This window comes from Cupressus sempervirens, chromosome 2 (genome assembly GCF_028749045.1).
Source record: "Cupressus sempervirens isolate cs-2001-9-10 chromosome 2, ASM2874904v1, whole genome shotgun sequence".
NCBI classification, from domain to species: Eukaryota; Viridiplantae; Streptophyta; class Pinopsida; order Cupressales; family Cupressaceae; genus Cupressus; species Cupressus sempervirens.
Window position 1 is genome coordinate 245,466,197 of NC_143119.1, and position 20,961 is coordinate 245,487,157.

General features: G+C 33.5%; 1 pseudogene; it reads left to right on the top strand.

The window, feature by feature from the left end:
* The first annotated feature begins 6,133 nt into the window (after positions 1 to 6,133).
* LOC149571955 (uncharacterized) overlaps positions 6,134 to 20,961 on the top strand; it is a 55,534-nt pseudogene continuing 40,706 nt past the window's right edge.

The window sequence follows — 20,961 nt, forward strand, 5'->3', positions numbered from 1 at the left end:
TAAATATATTTTTAATAATAATGAATAGAATTGAAATTTTAAGACAAATAGAGAATGAACTTTGATATTGAAATGGAAGATCCATCTCCTTTTATATTGAAAACTAACTTAACATACTCCATGTAATATATAACATTGATGCATAAAATCGTCTATAATCCCTCTTTCTAAGATACTCCATTTACAATAAAGATAGCTTTCTCAAATACTAACACTTATTTAGTGCTACATTTTTATAATGATAAATAGAAGAGGCCATGCCAAAAATAATTCTTGTTGAAAATTTTTGTACACAACAAATCAGTTTTAGATTAACAGGCACCTACGATCCTCCTGCATCAAGTATATAACAAGTGCCAAAAAGTGGGTTAGTACTTGCCTTTAGGTTTTAGTATAAACTTAATTTAAATTTAATAAATTTATTATTATAATATATATTTAAATATTTAAAATAATCAAATTATTATATATTTATAGTTTTGATAATTATGATTATATAAACAATTATTAATTGTATAAAGTATAATTAATTTAATCATGATTTTATTTGTATATATGTGTGTGTGTGTGTGTGTGTGTGTGTGTGTGTGTGTGTGTGTGTTACAATTATATTATAAAGAAATTATAATATCAATATAATAATATTTTTATAATAATAATATAAAATAATATTTCTTAAAATTTTATATAATATAAAAGTATATATTATTGTTTTAACATTTTTAATTGAATGATTTAAAAAGTATAATATTAGAAGTATAAAAATCTAACTAAATTAGTACATTGAAAATTATTAAACATTCATAAAAAATATATCTTTCAAAAAATATCTTTTAAAAACTATTATGTTTTTAAATCTATGAAATCTCGCTCATATAAGAGTGAAATGGATTCACCCAATCAAATTATTGAAAAATATTTTCTAAAATTTATAAAGTTAAAAATCTTACATCTATATTGTACACAATTCATTAATTTTATAATAAAACTAAAAAATGATTATTTTAATAGTAGAAATGAAAAAGTTTTAATCATTGTTTAACGCATGAAATCCAAAAATTATCGCAATAGTACTTAGCCTTCCAACAAGTACTAATAACTAGTGATATCTGGCGCTTCGGCCTAGCTGGTAGTCGAAGATGAGGAAGATTACGTTAGTGCTTTGCCATCTCTTCCAAATGCAACTTCGTTTTAGACCTATTCTGGTTGGTTTTGTTGGTATTATATGAGATTCGCTCATTGGAAAGATACACTTATCCATCTTCACTTCTACCTGACAAGGAGAGCACCCATATCAAGCTTTCAAAGAGACACCCCTTATATAGTATGATCCCACCATGGTGCTTATGCACACAGTTGAACCTTGTTTTATTAGGCAAAACCGAAAAATTTGTAAGCAATGTTATTATTAAAAGAAGTTATATGATGACCCTCCCATAGCCATTACTACAAAACCTATCGATATATAGTAAATTTGTAATAAGCATCTTTGTTCTAAAGGATAAAGGATATAGATAGAACATTCAAGGATTTAATACTTATGACCATTTCAAGTATTTATTAACTTCTTGTATAATTTTTTTTTAACTTATATAAAAGAAAAATTATTTGTGAATGTGAATCTACTAAGATAATATATTATGTTTTAATGCTTGATTATGTAAATGAGAAATCAAATTTCTTTTGTCCAAAATGATTTGAATAAAAAGCTTAACAAAACTGTTAATGTGGAAATGAAATAGAGGACATTTCTTACTTAGAATTTAGAAAACACCCACTAAATCCACCAATCAAAATATGGTGTGCTCTGAAAAGGTTTATAGATTTTATCCAAAAAGAAAAAAAAAAAATGTTTTCGCTCCACAATCCATATTTCACACAAAATTTTAATTGATGCTTCATATACAAAATAAAGCAATTCTTACGAATAGAAGTCATCAATCCTCATTATTATTGGCACAAATCAAATACCAATACAGATGGTAACATGAGCAAAACTACGAAAAGGCAAGTTGCAATGATTTGCAATCCTAAAAGAAAAACCTACAAACAGTTCAAACCCAAGTTACACAGGCCAAACAACTTTTGAAATGAATAACATATGGAATGAATTAGTCCAAAAAAGTATTAAGATACCCATATGATGAGCCAAATGCTAAGGGCCTATTGTGCATTAGTAGGAAAACCAAGTTTCATAGCTAAGGAGCTTAATTTTCTTAATTTGCTTTGAGTCTCTACCTCACTTAGAGATAAAATTTAAAGGAAAGGAAAAAAGACTGTAGGAATTCAATATAGCTTATGAAATTATTTTGATTCAGGAAAAAAATCAAAATCAAAAGATTCTCTATCTAGAGAAACTTCAACTAAAAGCTAAGTAGACCTGAATTTTATAATACACAAAAACAAAACTAGGTAGCGTATGGGTGAAGGGAAGTATAAGATAGTATAATAATAATAAATGGAGAATAACAGAGGCATCGGAGCCTACCTGATATAGCCTTTTTGTGTGGAAAAGAAGGGGAAGAGAGCAGAATGAAATCATTGAGTGGGATGATGAAGCAGAGCTTGTTTATGATGAGGCATGGAAAAAGGATGGACAACTGCGATCCACATTGGGCCACATCAACACCTAGGCCATGGGATCCTCCTCTCATGGACGAGGGAAAATTGCAGGCATGGACGACGGGGCAAAGGCTTAGAAGGGAAGGAGGAAATATAACCAAGGTGTTCTTCTCCCCTTTCTTGTGTTGTGTTCATACTGTGGCCAAGCTTGTTATCTACATCTCCAACACTAGCACCTATACTTGCATTGTTGATACACACCACCATGATTTTTGTTGGCTTAGCTAAACAATAAATTTATGGAAAATGGTTCTCTATTATCTTTGTAACTTGCCTCATTAACACTGTGATGCACCGATGATTTCTGACAAAGACATCGGCTAACATAAACTATCAATAGAAACATATCTATATTCGAACAATTTGATTGTTTCAGAAATTTTAAATAGATACTAAAAAAGAAATGAATCCATGGTGACTAATTATTTAGTCAATATATATGTAACATGTGAATTCTAACAATATTTTCTTGGCCTAAAAACATGATTATGAATGTTCTGGACTATCCTAGAGGGGAGGATAACATGTAGATAGATTTTTTTTGGGAAAAAATAGATGTTTCTAGAATGTGTTGGAAGGAAAAAAATAAGTGGACAAATTTTTTCTTTTTAGCAATTAGAAGTTTCCAGAATGTGTTGGAAGGGAAAAAGCATGTGAACAAATCTTTTTGGACAAAGATTAGATGTTTCAAGAAATTGCGTTGATTACAAACACCCACCAATGGTGGTTTTTTTGAGAAGTTCAAAAAAAACTTATAGTTGAATGAAAAATATTTCATTTTGACATCAAGTAATAAATATTACAATTCCCCCTATGACTATTCATTGTATTAGCCAATAAGAAGGGAAATAATAAATTTCTAATAAACTTTAGAAAATAAAATAAAATTAGAAACATTATAAATATAGAAACATTTGTAAAAATTCTCTAATTTGATTGGTTGAGGGAAAAAATAAAGTAGCATTCAATGAATGTTATAGTATCATGCTTGTGGCAGGAACTAATAAACCTCCACAATTGAAGTACATGTATCCCATATGAAGCACATTGAAGATGAGGTTTTTAATGAGGTGTCCTTCCATTTTCCACACTGCCAACCCAAAAATGGGTATTTTGTGACAATTGCACAGTTTAAGTGCAGATTCTTCAGTCATTCTCCAATTCAATATTGTCAAATGTTCATTTCTAATAGCAATAGATAAGAAAATTGTCTATTACACCAGAGAAATAGTTCTTTCTCTTCGTTACTATTCCCCCAAGAATGTTTTGTAACTACCATTTTAATTCACACTAATCATCTTTTAATGCCACCAAATGCATGAAGAGATGGAGAGAATAATTGATCTTCCATTTCTAATGCTTGCTTTCTGGAAGTAATTTCATGTCAATAATTTTAGAAGGATAATTTTTATTTATTTTTTGACAAATCCACATAGCAATATGAATACCAATTTTTTTAGTTTATGGGAGAATGGATTGTGACACCTTCCCTATTTAGCTACTTGCTTTTGTTTTATTCCCATTCACCCCTCCATGGGTATGAAGTCTTGTGTTTCAGTAATATTGGGTAGATATGATATGTTATCAATATTTATCCTCCTTGGCTCATGTTCCCTCTTTCTTTTACTCTATTTTCTGTTCTTCTCTTCTTCTTCAAGGAAGTTTGATTTGTTAGATGTTCCTTGTTTATTGTCTTTCTTTCTTTATTTGCTTGGTACATTCTAGATAAACTAATATTCTATAATCTTAGATTATAAGAACACAATTTGAAAGATAATTGAGGTATTAGCCTCTCATTGTACTCTTATCCTTTTTGAACTTCTTCCATATTCTCATTTTCTTTGTGTTCTATCTCCAAGCTTCCTCGTTCACTGGATTGTTTGAAGAGGTCTCTTTCTTCTTAAGGTTTTTAATGAGGTGTCCTTCCATTTTCCACACTGCCAACCCAAAAATGGGTATTTTGTGACAATTGCACAGTTTAAGTGCAGATTCTTCAGTCATTCTCCAATTCAATATTGTCAAATGTTCATTTCTAATAGCAATAGATAAGAAAATTGTCTGTTACACCAGAGAAATAGTTCTTTCTCTCTGTTACTATTCCCCCAAGAATCTTTTGTAACTGCCATTTTAATTCACACTAATCATCTTTTAATGCCACCAAATGCATGAAGAGATGGAGGGAATAATTGATCTTCCATTTCTAATGCTTGCTTTCTGGAAGTAATTTCGTGTCAATAATTTTAGAAGGATAATTTTTATTTATTTTTTGACAAATCCATGTAGCAATATGAATACCAATTTTTTTAGTTTATGGGAGAATGGGTTGTGACACCTTCCCTATTTAGCTACTTGCTTTTGTTTTATTCCCATTCACCCCTCCATGGGTATGAAGTCTTTTGTTTTAGTAATATTGGGTAGATATGATATGTTATCAATATTTATCCTCCTTGGCTCATGTTCCCTCTTTCTTTTACTCTATTTTCTGTTCTTCTCTTCTTCTTCAAGGAAGTTTGATTTGTTAGATGTTCCTTGTTTATTGTCTTTCTTTCTTTATTTGCTTGGTACATTCTAGATAAACTAATATTCTATAATCTTAGATTATAAGAACACAATTGAAAGATAATTGAGGTATTAGCCTCTCATTGTACTCTTATCCTTTTTGAACTTCTTCCATATTCTCATTTTCTTTGTGTTCTATCTCCAAGCTTCCTCGTTCACTGGATTGTTTGAAGAGGTCTCTTTCTTCTTTCCTAGGTTTATAAGTTCTTTTATTTTCCAATCTTAGAGTTAGTCTCTTTAGACAATAGTTTTTTGACTAAGTATCTATGCCTTTATGTGATTTTATTTAGGTTGGATACCTTTCCCTTTTGTTAGTCTATCATGAGAACATATAGTTTCTTAGGATACAATAATCTAGGGGAAGTATCATTCCTTAAGATTCAAAGGTTGATCCTCTCTATTTGTGTCTCCACTGTGAGTTTTCTTCATCATAGTAGAGGCTCATTCAAATACGTGGTAATATTTTAAAAATCTCCAAATTTAGATGAAATGGATTGACTTTTTATATAGTCTCTTCTCCTTCTTCCAAAAAGATGAGCATATTATTTAGTTGATGGAATAAAGTATGACTAAAATCATCTTCTTTCCTTTTGATTAAGTTACTTTAATGTACTAAATTTCTTCTAAACAACTTATTGAAACAACCATCGAAACAGTTCATTTACATTTGAAGTAGGAAAAATGACAAAATATACCCAAAAAAATGAAAATATTTATATAACTTTATGATGGTAGCACATTAAAACATGGATTTAGTGCGGATATGAAGTAGGAATAAGATCATCAAGACAGAAACAATACTAATAAATAGATCTAAAACAAGACTGAAAAGAATATACAGGATCAACATTTAAAGCAATAATCCATTTTCTCTTAAAATTAAGACATCATTATAAAACTAAAAAACACCTCTCTCAAAGTACTATCAGAAAATCACCCAAGTTTTAACAAGCACTCGCATTAATCTATTGGAACTGTTGTGAGCAATAAAAAAAAAACAAAAGAAAGTGGTGAGGAATGGCGTGTTGAGCAGGGTTTGGGTTAGGGCTTGGTTCTGGTTCAGGTTCACGGGTTGGAAGTCATGGATTACCAAAGTCAAGGAAGATTCCAACAGGCCCTAGTGGAGATACACGAGCTGGATTCGCAGTGGCAGTGCCCAAAAATGGATCACGAGTTTGTATTCAGAAAGCGGGATCTTCGGATGGTAAAACGACAAGTTTTGATTAGGGGAATAAAGTTAGTTCAAGAGCTGGAGCTGGAGTTAATGGCTTTCTAGGGACAGGTATTTGGTCTAATGAAATTGATCGTCTCCAGCATCCAAACAAAACCTATCTCGATATTTTCTCCTCAACGCCTATTGTTCAACCTGCTACTGAGTCTCGCACTGACCTAAGGTTACAGCATTGCCCTTTTCAGGAAAAGAATAATGGTCATTTTTAGTATAAGGGCTCAATGTCGATCTTTCAAGGTAAGGCTATTGTACAACCGGCTAAACCCTTTTTTGTTAGTCCTTGGTTTCACGTTCAGATAATCTCTGGCTCGCATTCAAAACCCCGCTTGGATGTTATCAAGACAACATCTTCTAAGGAATTTACATGTCAGTCCACATTCGAAAAAGGGGAATCTTTGGGTCAAGCCACCACTCATCTTGGGCGGGAAGGCATTAATTCAAAAACTTCTCATCCTCCTCCTCCTCAACAGTGGGCTCGACAGATCAGGAGTGCACCCCAATCTCATAGTAAGGGGATTACGAGACAAAAGGCCCTTCGTCATCAACAAAAGTAGCAGCCTATTTTTGATATATGTCCTGGTCATCCTCTTGATCTGACAATACATGCAGAACCAGAGATGGATCCTTTGCCCTCAACAAAGTCAGGTGGACTTGATGGGACAAAGACAAAGCATGTGGCTAACATGGGGGTCCCTGTTTCAACCCTTCCTCCTTCCAAGGGCCATAACTCTTTGAAGGCTCAGCAAGTTTGGCAAAAGAAACAGGTTCAGGGTGCAATTTCCTCGGGATCTATTGACCATTCCTTGAATGGTGATTACACTTCCTGGGCATTTGTTGCAGCATCCAGTTGGTCTCCTTCACCAAACTGCACTTATAGGTAAGTTAAATTGTTCCTCACTTCCGTTTTCTGATCTTAAAGATTAAGCCTTCTCCTCTTTGGTTGGGCTTAAAGATTTCTTCTACTTGGACTTAGACTCCCAATTTTTTGTAGTCATTTTCACTTCTAAGGAGTCTAGGGATCTTGTCCAAAATTAGAAGGGGTGGTTCTGTATGGGTTTGGCATTTTCACGACAGCTTGGGTTGCCAATTTTAATCCTCAACTTTTCAAAGTTCATTTTTTCCCTTTTTGGATCTCCTTTCCTTTATTACCCCTTGAGTACAAAGACCCTCAAATTATAGAAATCTTTACTAATAAAATTGGTATTTTTCTGAAACATGATCTCATTCCTTTTGATCATCCTCACTTAGGTGTGAGAGTTTGTTTGCTTCTTGACATGAGGAAAATTACCCCTCTTTATTTCATGATTAAATCCCAATGGGGCTTATGGAAGCAAACCATTAAGATCCAGGATGCAGACATTGTACAAAAATTTAAGCATAGATTGGGGCATTTTAATTCCCAATGTAAAAACTAGGTGTCTAGATCCACAGAAGTATGCGCTGATTTTAATTCGAGTCCTGAGCTTTGTATCTTCAACCAGAAATCAATGTAGGGTTAGCATATTGCTTTGCCACTTGTCCCTACTAGTGACACTTGGTACTCGCAATTATCCAAGTTATCTTGCCTTTGTTTCTCCTCAATTCTGCGCTCAGTTCTACCCTTCATACAACATTTGCTATTTGGGTCAATTGATTGTTCCTCATGTTCTATTGATCCAAAATGGCTAATTTCTAAAGTTTACAGGTAGAAACCTCTCCTATTGGGTTACTCTTCACCCTTATCTCTCTCAGATGGGTTGTCTATTAATTCCCAATTTGCTGATTTAAAGGCTCGACAGACTAGTGATCAGATTCTCTCAGAGATTGCAATGTCTATCATTTTTGAAATTGCACAGGAAGAGGGCACCATTTTAGTTCAGCAGAAGCATGTTTCAATTGATGGTTTGTTGAAAGAATTTCAATTCTGGAATAAGCAAGCTACTCTCCATACACCTCAAACTAATCTGATTGAAGACTCAATACACATCTTGGATAATCTACATGAAGACTCCTTGGGCTTAGAAGATTGCATATATAACCAGATTAAAAATGAGCCAGTTCTGTTTTCTGGCTTAGATGGTGTTGAACCTGAGAATTTCAATGTCTACTCTGGTTAGGATTCTGAGTGCCCCCCTACAGTCAGACTATTTGATCCTCATCAGACCCTTTCAATTGTCCAATCTCCCTCCCTATGTCCATAGGTCCCTAAAACGCCCAAATCTAGAGGTAGGCCTAAGGGTTCTAAGACAAAAATTGAAATTGTAGCAGGCATTAAATCTACTTTGGATGACAGTTTCTTTATTTCTAAACGAGTGACAAGGAGAACAAATTGTTCTCCTTGTCCAACATGAAGATCAACTCTTGGAATGTTAGAGGCATTAATGCCTCTGACAAACGTGGTAGGATCAAGCAGTTAATTGATTCTATGAATGCAGATATTATTCTACTTCAAGAAATTAAGTTATCCAGTGATTCTTTTGAAAAGATAATTGTTAAATGGCCAAAATGGCCTTCTATACAATCTTCGGGGATTGGTGCTTCTAGTGGTCTTGCGGTCATTTGGAATCCCCTATCTATTCAAGGCCTACTTATTCAACAACACTTTACTTGGTAAATTCTTAAGATGTCTCATTTTGACATCTCCTTCATTATCATTAATGTCTATGGGCCTACCTCAACTCTAGATAAACTCAAAGTTTGGGATAGCATTACTCATTTGATCCAAATTCATGACCTTCAAAATCTCATCCTTGGAGGGGATTTTAATGCAATTCTAAATCAATTAGAAAAAGTTGGTGGGATATGTTTGTCTCTCAAAACTATTCAGGACTTCTCCCATCTTGTGGAAAGTAATAATCTAATGGATGTTTATCCATCTCAGGGCTCTTTTACCTAGACAAATAGGAGGGTGGGGTTTGCACAAATTGTTGTTCCCCTAGATAGATTTCTCCTTTCTCAAGATTGGAAATTAAATAAGTTCAAAGTTACTTCAGAAATTCTGTCTTTTCCGGGTTCAGACCACTTTCCAATTTCCCTTTCAATCTCGCAAGTTCCCAATGTGGTCGACGATAAGCCTAAATCCTCTTTTAAATTTGAAAGGATGTGGCTCTGCCATCCTCATTTCCTTCAGTTGATTAAATAATGGTGGGTTAGTGCACCTTTTGTTTAAGGATCTAAGATGCATCAATTCACCAATAAGTTGAGGCATGTCAAGGCTCTCATCAAAGATTGGAATCGTCATGTCTTTAAGAATGTCTTTCATCAAAAAGAGGTTGTTCAAGCATAGCTAAATGATATACATTGCAATATCATTCAAAATGGCATGACTTCAGACACTTATTTTCTGCAAAAGAGTCTTCAAATGGAGTGGGAAGAACTTTGTAACCAGGAGGAAGAATATTGGAGACAAAAGTCTAGAGAACTTTGGCTTCAACAAGGTGATAAGAATACTAAATATTTTCACGTTTCTGCTAAGAAAAAGAGTGTAGTTAAAACAATCTTTCAGATCTAGGATCCTACCTTGGGATTAACTTTAACTAATGATCAACATATTCGGGATGCAAGTATTAACTTTTTTCAAAATCTTCTTGCACCTATAGAATATCCAACACCTTCAGACTCCCAAGTGGAGGAACTCCTTGAGGCTATTCCTCCAATTATTTCTCCTTCTCAGAATTCTATGCTTATGGCTCCCTTTTCCATTCATGAAATTTGTAAAGTTGTCTTCTCTTTTCCTCCAGATAAAGCCCCGAGTCCGGATGGGTTCTCAGCCCTTTTTTTCCAGAGTTGTTGGGACACCATTGGTTGGGACTTATTTGTTGTTGTTGAAGAATCTAGGAAAAATAAATCTATGCTGAAGTATTTCAATACCACCAATCTTGTTTTGATTCCTAAATCTAAGGAGCCCAAAACCTTTGTAGACTTTCAACCCATTTCTTTATGCAACCTAACTTACAAGATTATCTCCAAAGCAATCTACTTGTGTCTGCAACTTTTACTTCCAAACGTTATATCTCCTGAACAAGGTGGCTTTGTTCCAGATAGGGAAACTATGGAAGGTGCCTTGGTTGCTCATGAAGTCGTTCATTCTATAAATTCTTCACAATCTTCAAATTTTGTGATCAAATTGGACATGATGAAAGCATATGATAAAGTTTGCTGGTCATTTCTTTTCCTAGTCCTTCAGAAAATGGGTTTTTCAAAATCATGGTGTAAATGGATTAAAGCTTGTATATTGGAAGCCTCATTTTCAGTTATCATTAATGGGAAAGCTTCGGGTTTATTCTCTTCTACACAAGGTGTTAGACAAGGCGATCCAATATCACTAGCATTATTCATTATTATGGTTGAGGCTTTCGGCAGGAATATCAAACTCCATAACTCAATTGGTAAATGGAAGGGTATCCACATTCATGGTACTTCTCTATTTGTCACACATTTTGTATTTGCAGATGACACACTTTTATTTGGTTGCTCTAAAGTTTTTGAGACTAGGCAGATTAAGCACGTTCTACAATTATATTTTGATGTCTCTGGCTAGAAAATAAATTCTTAGAAGTCAAAAATAAATTTGTTTAACACCAACAAAGTTATCTCTGACAGAATTGTGAAGGTTTTGGATTTCATTGAGGATTTCCTTCCCTCCAACTACCTTGGAATCCCTTTTTTTACGGGATCTAACAAGACAAGTTATTGGATCTCTGTCATTGATAGAATCAAAAGTAGAATTGTTTCATGGAAAGTTAGATGGTTATCCTTATTAGGCATAATTCTTCTCATTAAGTCTATACTTGCAACTATTTTGAACTATTACCTTGCTATCCTCAAAGCCCCAACCTTGGTCATCCTACAAATTCAAAAACTTATCAGAGGTTTTTTATGGATAGGTAATATGTCAAATGAAAAAAAAATTCCCCTCATTTCCCTCTAGGACATGACTCATACTCTAGCTATTGGGGGTGCAGGTATTCATGATCTAACTAACAAGAAATTAGCTTTTGTTGGCAAATTAGATTGGAAAATGTACTCTAAGTCTAACTCTTATTGGTGTCAAATTATGCAACAAAAATATTTAGACAATAATGATCCTTCAAGAGTTTTTTCTTTGTTGAATCCTCTGAAAGAATCAGTCGTGTGGGATTTTTTGGTATCTTCAAGAGCCATCATCATTAAGTATATCACTTGGGAAGTAAACAACGGAGAAAGAGAACTTTTGGAAAGACTCTTGGAATGGTCATCCACCATTGATTAACTTGCCCAATACAAATATTCTTTGTTCAACTTCAAAGTCTGTTTCGGGAACTCAAGTTTAGCATTACATTTCTGCAGTTTGCCTCTTCTCCAGGAAAGTATATTGGAAGGATCCAGCTCTTCTTCCCATTTCTCTTCAAGACCAACAATATTTTCGTTCCATTCTAGAACAACAACATACTTTTTTATCCAACTCCGAAGATAAATTGATATGGACTTTGGCTAAGGATGGTAATTATTCTATTAATGAGGTTTACAAGCTGATTCAAAGGATTGCTTTTGAAAAGAGTCCTTGTAGAGCATATCTATTATGTTGGAACAATGTTGTCCTTCCTAAAGCTAGTTGCTTTGCATGGTTAGCTATTAAACATAGGATCCTTACAAGTGACATACTAGTTAGGCTTAATATTGCTACAAATTTCAAATGTGTGCTTTGCAATGAAGAATTTGAAACCTGTGATCATCTTTTCATCAGATGTTCATTTGCTCATCAATGTTGGACCTTCCTTCTTCAGAAATTAAGCTTCTTTAACCCTCTCCAAAATAATTTATGGGATGTTTTCCAAGCATGGCCACTCCTTCACCCTCATGCTCTATTTGCTGGGATATGGAAGTGTTCTCCAGCATTGGTCATTTGGGCCATTTGGTGGGAGAGAAATAAGAGGATTTTCAAAAAAGATTTCTCTACCATTGATAAGGTGCTTGAAGGGATAGAAAGATCAATCTCGGAAGTTATAAATGCAAGTCTAAGCAATTGTAAGTACAATCCTATCATTTCCTATTGGGATGCTAATATTTTGCATGAATGGAAATTTCTCTTCATTCCTATGCATGGTCAATTTATCAGTAAAGAGCAAACTAAAGCTAACCAATCTAGTATTCATTGGTATCCTCCAATTGTTGGGTTCGTGAAGCTAAAATTTGATGGTGCCTCAAGAGGAAAACCAGGTAAATCAAGGTTAGGTGCATGTATTCGTGACTGCCATGGGAAATTGTTAGCATTTACATCTAGCCCCTTACCAGTGGGCACCAATAACCTTGCTGAAGCTCATGCCCTGTTTGTTGGTTTAGTTCTTGCTAAAAAAGGTAACTTTCAACATTTGCATATTGAAGGTGACTCACAAGTAATTATTGGTGCATGCATTAAAAGGAAAACCATTTCATGGAAACTTAACTATATTCTTTCTCAAATTTGGAATTTGCTAGATCAATTTGAAGATTTAAATATTTCACATACTCTAAGGGAGGGAAATCATGTGGTTGATTACCTTTCAAATCTAGGATGTGACGGCCTTCCAATTTCATCCTTTCAGTTGTCATTATTCCTAGATAAACTTAAAAAGTTGCATATTTTAACCACCACAGATTTTGCTAGTTGAATTTTGATGACATTTATTCAATTCATGTGTCATGATGTTTCTTGTTCTTCCCTTAATTGGAAATAAGCAAAACCAACCGCCATTGATCTAGCATTTTGACACCACTATTGCACTATGAGAAATTTGGTTGGACGCGTGGTTACTATTTTGGGGTTTTTTGATTACTTCATCGTCCTTTGCCACTACATCCCACAAGCATATATGTCTTGTATATCCGTCAAGCATGCCATTCTTTGATTAAATTTACATCTCACATGCGATGGAGTTTAGTTTTTTTATTTATGTCCACCAAACTGTCTTTTCTTGCATTCTTCTCATTCTCAGTGGTTTGTTTTATTCATTGACATGGAGGCCTGCATCAAATGTGTTTCCTGCACTCAATTTCATTGGTCTATCCTACCAAAAAATTATCGCATTTGGTTGCAACCAACCATGGTTGAAGGTGTTCTTCCATTGATGGTGGCAGATTCAAACTTGGATGCAATGTTCGTTGTTCATTCTCTTTCCATTCGGCGGGCAATTCAACAAGTGATTGGGGAAGACATCCTCTCCCCCTCAGCCAGGCATTTCCTTTACCCATCCAACATGGTGTCCATCTTCTTATCAAACGTGATGGATTTGTTGCAATCTGTTCCTCTTTTGGAGATTATGGCTGCTAAGGTTATTCATTTTGAGTTTTGGGGAGAACATAAGCTACAGGTTGCAATGCAACACTATGATCTATGGGCAGGCAATGCCTTGGTTGGAGGCCTTTTCACATGGACACAACTCATGGAGAAGCATGATTTCTTGGCTACATACGAGGCACTCCAAAAATCTTTCCAAAAATAGAGCTCCAACATTATGAAAAATACTCTGCAAGTGATGGCAAGGGCATTAGGCTTCCAACTAGCTGAGCGGGTCAAGCGTGTAGGGCATGCCATCCTTGACTTTCTTAAATTTCCAAACTCTGCTGCCTTGCCTTCTCCTCAGAATTTGTCTCAGTTGCTACATGTTTCACATCAATAGGCTATGGAATCACAGGAGCTCCATCCTTCGGACTTGTCAGGTACTTCAGGTGCGCAATGGGAGTGTCTCCATTCCAGTTCAAGCCTTCCTTCCTCCTCTTCTACTGACCTCTCTATCTTGGTCCCCTACGATTCTTCTCGCAGGTCTAGCTGGGAGTTAGCTCCTCCGACATCTCATTACTCTAGTTGGGGCTGGGACACTCAAGAGGCCATTAGCTTGGATACTCCCATCTTGCCTTCACATGCTGACATGGTGGAGTGACTGTGGGTCAACTTTCTACAAATTTTGACTATCTCTCGATTTGATGATTGGTTTAGTTTTTTGAAGGTTGTATAGCTTCGTCATTGTAATTAGGTAACCTACCCCATCGATATGGTAGTTTGTAAATATTGATGTGTATTTCTTTTGTATTTTGCAAGGATTTTGGGTTTTCTTTCTGATTCTTTCCCAGATGAGCTTTGAATCAGTTTTTATTTTAAATATTAATATATATAGTGGCTTGCCTACTTTTGCCAAAAAAAAGAAGAAAAAAACAACAATAAAAAAATGTTTATTTATTTAAAAAAGGTACTCTGTTTTCAAAATAGAATATTGTTTGTTGATTTTTTAAAAATGCTTGTTAATGTTTTGATGTACATAGTAAGTCTTCATGGGCTGCTAGAGAATTTAAATAGAGATAATTTCTTAACATCATTTCATTACTTATTGCATCTCACATCCCAAAAAAATTGAGTATCTACATGCGAAAGGGGAGCATTACATGGCACAAATCAATTCTAATAATTCTTATTATACTGATAGAGGAAATAATTTACTAGTTCTGCTTATAAGGCCAACTATTTGCATTAAAAATCATATGGTTTAATACAAAACATTCAGTTAGTCATAAAAACAAGAGTTGCATGCAACTATAGTCCCTGCCTTAGGCAAGGATGAGGAAGAATAGGTAGAAGAGTGTTTATTTCTATGCTTGAGAAGGAAGGCAAGACAAATGCTAAGCTGATTTTATTACAAATGTAAAGTCCAAAAATAAGGAGGTTTCACATTCACAAAGTCCGAGATAGTTCATGAGGGCCAAATATTATATATAACATGTCTTTCACCCATTATTTACCTATGTCGTACATTCTTTATATCAATTTCAATATGGTAACTTTTTATATTTCATGTTAATACTACGCAGTATATTTTACTTTTGGAAATCTGAAATAGTTTATTTATCATTTATCTCCAAAGAGCCTTTTAAATTTCTATTTTCCTACACAAAGATTCTACAAGTATATTTGTTTCAATCCTATAGAAAATTGTATCTGGACTATAAACATATGGCATTAAAAAAAATATAGTTTAATGAAACTATTCTAAAATACTATTCTTAAAAAGTACAGTTTAATGAAACTATTCCATCTATGTAAATAAAAAATCTATTTTCCAAGCATCCTACATCAACATGAGTTGAGTAAAACTAACTTATATCAAGGACAAGATTAATCTAGTCAACAAGAGAAGACACAGATTGGTATCTATGTGGGATCTAGAACACTAACTCAAGCCCATTCTTGTCAAACTTCAAGAAAGCCTAAGATATTAGACTTTCTTCCTCAAATCTTTCCTACGTCCATCTGTTAAAATATAGTTACAATATTAAACACTTGTCAAGATTCTAGGCAATCAATTCTCCAACATTTAGCTCATAAGGAGGGCTGCTCTAAGGCATTTTATGATATACTAATACAATACTACATTTATATGATTCTATTTATTTCACCTATCTTAGAAACTATTCTCTTGGATTGTAGGTATATATAGTAAATGTAACTTGCTTTTTCTTTGAGTTAATGGGCACTGATATAGTGGAAGATGATAAATCTGCATTTTGCATGATATACAAAACCTTCCAACATTTCCTGCTTCCACAATTTTATAATCATTTACATATATAATCGATTTGTACTTGTCATATCCGGGCTTCTATATCTTCTTTTCCTCTCTCTTGCAATGGGATCCTTTATTTCCAAAGCATATGAAACCAGTTTAATAAAGAGGCGGAATGGTTTAGCTTCATATTTCCAACAAAATGCCTCCATTTCCTCCATACTGTCTAGTATGTACTTAATACCCATGCACTTTCCAATGTTTATGCACACTACAAATTGCTCATGATTCTCCCCTTTCATCTTCTAGGTGAACCTGAAATTAAACACAAATTAATCCTCTACAATAGAAATCTCCTTTTGCCCTCATCAGTAGAAGAGGAAGAAGAGAGTGTGAAAAGACTACTTGGCCAAAAATATAATAGGATTGAAGAAGAATAGAGAAAGAGAATAGATCAAATGACATTGCAAATGTTGTATTGGATGTGCATGAAATTTAAGCATCGAACTACAATAGATCCCCTGCAACTTTTGATATGATGAACATAATTTTTTTGTTGTAGAATGTCGAAGTAATCATAAGAATTGAGGATATTGGTCAAGCACAACTGCTAACAAGAATGTGACAATTTAAAATATGAAAGAATGATGAATGTTTTTAAGAGTGAAAATTCTAATATATTTTGTAAAGAGGAACCTGAATTATTAACATGCATGTAGAGAAGTGGAGCATCCTGCTATGGAGAAAGGTAAGCCATGTAACGGAAGTGCCTGTTCATAGCAAGTTATCAAGCGCAACACAATAAGCCAGACAAAACATAGCAATTGAACCTTGCTAAAAATTCCCTCAATGAAATTGAACCTTTTCGAAAATCCCCTCAATAAATTTGTAAATTTCATATGCAGTTAGGGTTAGGGTTAGAAATTTCTAGAGAAATAGAGATAAATGATGTCAAGTAAAAGGAAAAATATAATGTAACCAAACTGTGACATCTATCCTCTAGAGGAGCCTGTAGTGGGAACATGCAAAACATGTGTCATTTGAAGAGTTATCTTGAAATAGCCACATGGAAGAAAGCTATACTAGCTTAAATTTTTGGCAATTTCTTTTTAGAAAAATGAAAAAAGCCATCGGCTAAAATTGAAATTGCCAATGAGAAAATAACAATAAATTATGGAAAATAGATTTAAATTGAAATGTTGGTGGAAACATTAGATTAAGTGTGTTATGCACATTTTCCTAGAAACTGATTAATACAAGAAAGCTCAACAAAAAATATAGTCTCCTGCCTAAAAGGCAAGGACTAATTGTAGTGCCTGCCTCTAGTCTACATTTTCGAGCTACATTTCTGATATCATTGCCAAACTCTTTTAGGCCAATTTATGTTTGATGATTAGTATTATTATTTTAGAGATTATCAGATTTTGTTTTACACTTAGTTTATTATATGATGAGATTACTTGGTACTCTATATTTCATGCATGTATGATGATTATTCAATGGTCAGTTATCGATGATGATTAGTTAGATGGTTTATTATTCCATGTGCTTCTTATGGATACTTACCCCATACTGCATGTGTATGGTGTGCGTGTTGTTTTATTTATGTATGGTGTTTCTGATGTGGTTAAGGAAGGGAGTCGTAGTCACCTGCTAGTCGGGATCTACACGATGCACCACTTCCTGCCATTGTCTGTTTAGCTTAGACTATTGTGTTTGTACATGCGTGGATTTTATGCAGGTTGCAGGTACTAGGTATCGACTTTCCTGAATTGTCAAGATGAGCGTACCCTATCGCACTGTCTCAATGGTAAGAGAGGGGAGATAAACTTTTAAGTCCAAATCCTAAACCTTTTAGCCAATTGTCCTAATTGATAATTAGGACAAGTATCTGAGTTAAGTACCCTCTGAATGCATCAAATGATGTAATTTCGTGATTATAACCCTTTTGTTTGATTTGGTATGTATTTTTCTATGATGGGTTTTCGTATGTTGCTTTATGAGTCCTTGGTGTATTTTCTATTAATTAAGTCTAATTAAAAAGATTAATTAATGATTTAATTTAATAGAGAATTATTATGATATCTTTATATTTAATTAATTAATTAATTAATAAAAGAATTAAATTTGGAGATTAAAGTTCAAAGATAAATTTAGAACAGGATAATATTTATTTAATTTAATAATAATATATTTGGAGTTCATTTTTAAATAAATGCTAAATATTATTATTATTTAAATTAATTAAATATGTTATCAATTAAGTTCTAAAATAAATTAAAGTTGAAAGATATTAAATTATTAAGAATTCTAGATCGCATGATCTAAGCATGAGTTTAAATATGAGAATTAAATTAAAAGATTAAATTATAGAAATTAATAATGTTATTTTAATTTCTTAAAAGTGCACATAAGATTAAAGTAATAAATTAATTTAAAATAGAAGTCAAGTGGAATATTAAATAAAGTTATTTAATAATTCAACTTAATGTGCATGAAAGTTGAATGCAAAAGAATAAGAAAAGATAATAAAGGTTAATTTGGAGTTAACTGAGTTGTGCAAAGAGTCTTCTTGGGTAAATGTACAATTAGTGCCCCGACTTGAGGAGAAATTGCTTATCACAACTTTGGGGGTTCATTTTTGAGATATACGAAGTTGGACGGAAATTTTTGGTGGGACAACTTTTGGAAGCGAATTTCAGAAGGCGAATACTAAAGAAAGATTTTCGGAAGAAGATTATTGAGAGGAGCGAATTCTCTTACAGTTCCTAGAGATTGCATAATAGCATAAGGATCAGGTAGAGTCTTGTGTTTTTGATTATCGATTAAATACGCAGTTATCCTTTCCTATCTTCTTCGTGTCTGGGGTTTGTAAATCTGGAATTCTCTGTGATGAATGTTAAAACATTACGATATTGGAATTTATCATATGCTTGTCAATAAACTTCTGTATACATAAGATTTAAATAGGAAGGGTTGAATCTAATACCGAAATTCTAAATTAGAAGTTCGAATGGTTGACTATATTTTCTATATCAATTTAAAGAAGGGAACCAATTTTTCAATGCTTATATATATATATATATATATATATATAAAATTAATTTCTTTATATATATATATATATATATATATATATATATATATAATTAATTTCTTTATATATATACATATACATATATGTTTACAAATTTATATATATATATTCTTAATTAATTTGTTTATTAATAAAAATCTTATTAATAACGAAATTGTATTCTTTTGTTTTAAAAACAATAAATATAATATATAAAACAAAATATATATATATAATAAAAATATATTCATTGTATTTAGTGGGGGGGAGGGAATCACCCCGTACCCACCCCCACTGTCGGCGGGCCGACAGTACCTGCATCGCAGGTACTGCGACGGCAGGTACAGAGTACCTGCTGCTGCAGGCCCTGCGACTGTAGGCCTACGGCAGACCGAAGGGTCCTTTTCAGCCGACGGGCTTTAAAACGTGTTTTTTTTTAAAAGGTTTTTTTTTTAATTCATTTTTTTTTATTATGTATAAATTTTATTACTTTTTAAAATTTTCAATTTATAAATTTTTAATATATTTTAATTAATAATTTTTTTTTAATCTTGATTAATATTGATTAGTTAAATAATAATACATTTAACATAGTTTGTGAATATTAATTTATTAATAATGTTGGTTAAATATTAATAAATTAACAATTAATGGATAGATTAAAATAAGTAATTGGAACAAATGATTATTGATTAATTTAATTAAAATTAATTAATAATGAATGTTAATTGATTAAATGGTAGATTTGAAATATTGACTTAATGGAAGTTATTATAAAAATGGGTTAATCGTAAGGGGTAGCTATGAAAACTTAGTTACTTGAAATTCGACATTAAACTGAAACATAAACCTTACCTTAACTCAAATAATATACTTTCAGATCCAATCTTTGAGACTTTGATGTTGTCTTTGTGCTTTGAATGTTATGGGGTTGGTTTAGCGTTGACCAGTTTAGGTTGTTACCAGAGGCTCGGGGTTGTGAATGTGATGTCATGATGATTTGGTCTCGATCTTTCTTAACCCGACCATGGTAATGTGATGAAGTGCTCTATGACATGATTGTGTTTACTGTTTGTTATTGCTTTCCAGTTTCCTTGTGTGAAGCTGAGATGTACGTATTTGAGATACTTGACTTAACCATTTTCGAGTCTCGATCAGTTATATTTGATAACCATTTTTGAGTCTCGATCAGTTATACTTGGATTGCTTTTCAGTCGCTTGAAAGGACTGAAGTGGTTGTTATGTTCTTGATGATGTCATGTGTTGACTTGACCATTTTGGAGTCTTTAATCAGTATGGTAATTTACTATTGGGATACTTTCTGGTTGCTTATTGGAGAACCATTAGATTTTGTGATCTATCATTGATACCTTCAGTTGCTGATAGAGAATTGTCGTGATCATATGATTGTTATTTGATGCTTATCTATAGCTCATGAAGAACTGATGTAATTTTGTGGCTTATCTTTTATGATGTTTTTCAGTTGCTTGTATAGGACTGAGGTGGTTTTATTATGATTCTTTGATTTATGTTGTCATGAGCCTAGGGTAGGTTATCTATGTGTAGAGTCGGGAAGTGGCTTGCAATGGGGGTCGGAGCCCTAAGAGGCTGCCTTGAGAAACCCATTGTAAGTCATTTTTAATAAGTGAAAACATTTACACTAAATGAGAGAAAATGAACCTAACAAGATAATTGTATGTTCTCTCCCATGCCTTGAGTGCTAGTACAGGCTAGGATGGGGTAGAGAGGACGCTTGGTTACGACCTTGCACTCCATAGTATGCCTCATCAGTACGAGAGGATACTAGTGGCCGCAGGATCAGTAGGGACCCGGGATTCCTAAGGGATTGCTCGGGTAACTTCTACATGACTTTTGCGATGACACTTTCCCGCTTGCATATTAGGTTTCCTACGTGTCTTGTGGTACCTCTGGGATTTAGATGTCGATCTTTTTGGGAACCCTTGAGTTAGCATACTTATAGG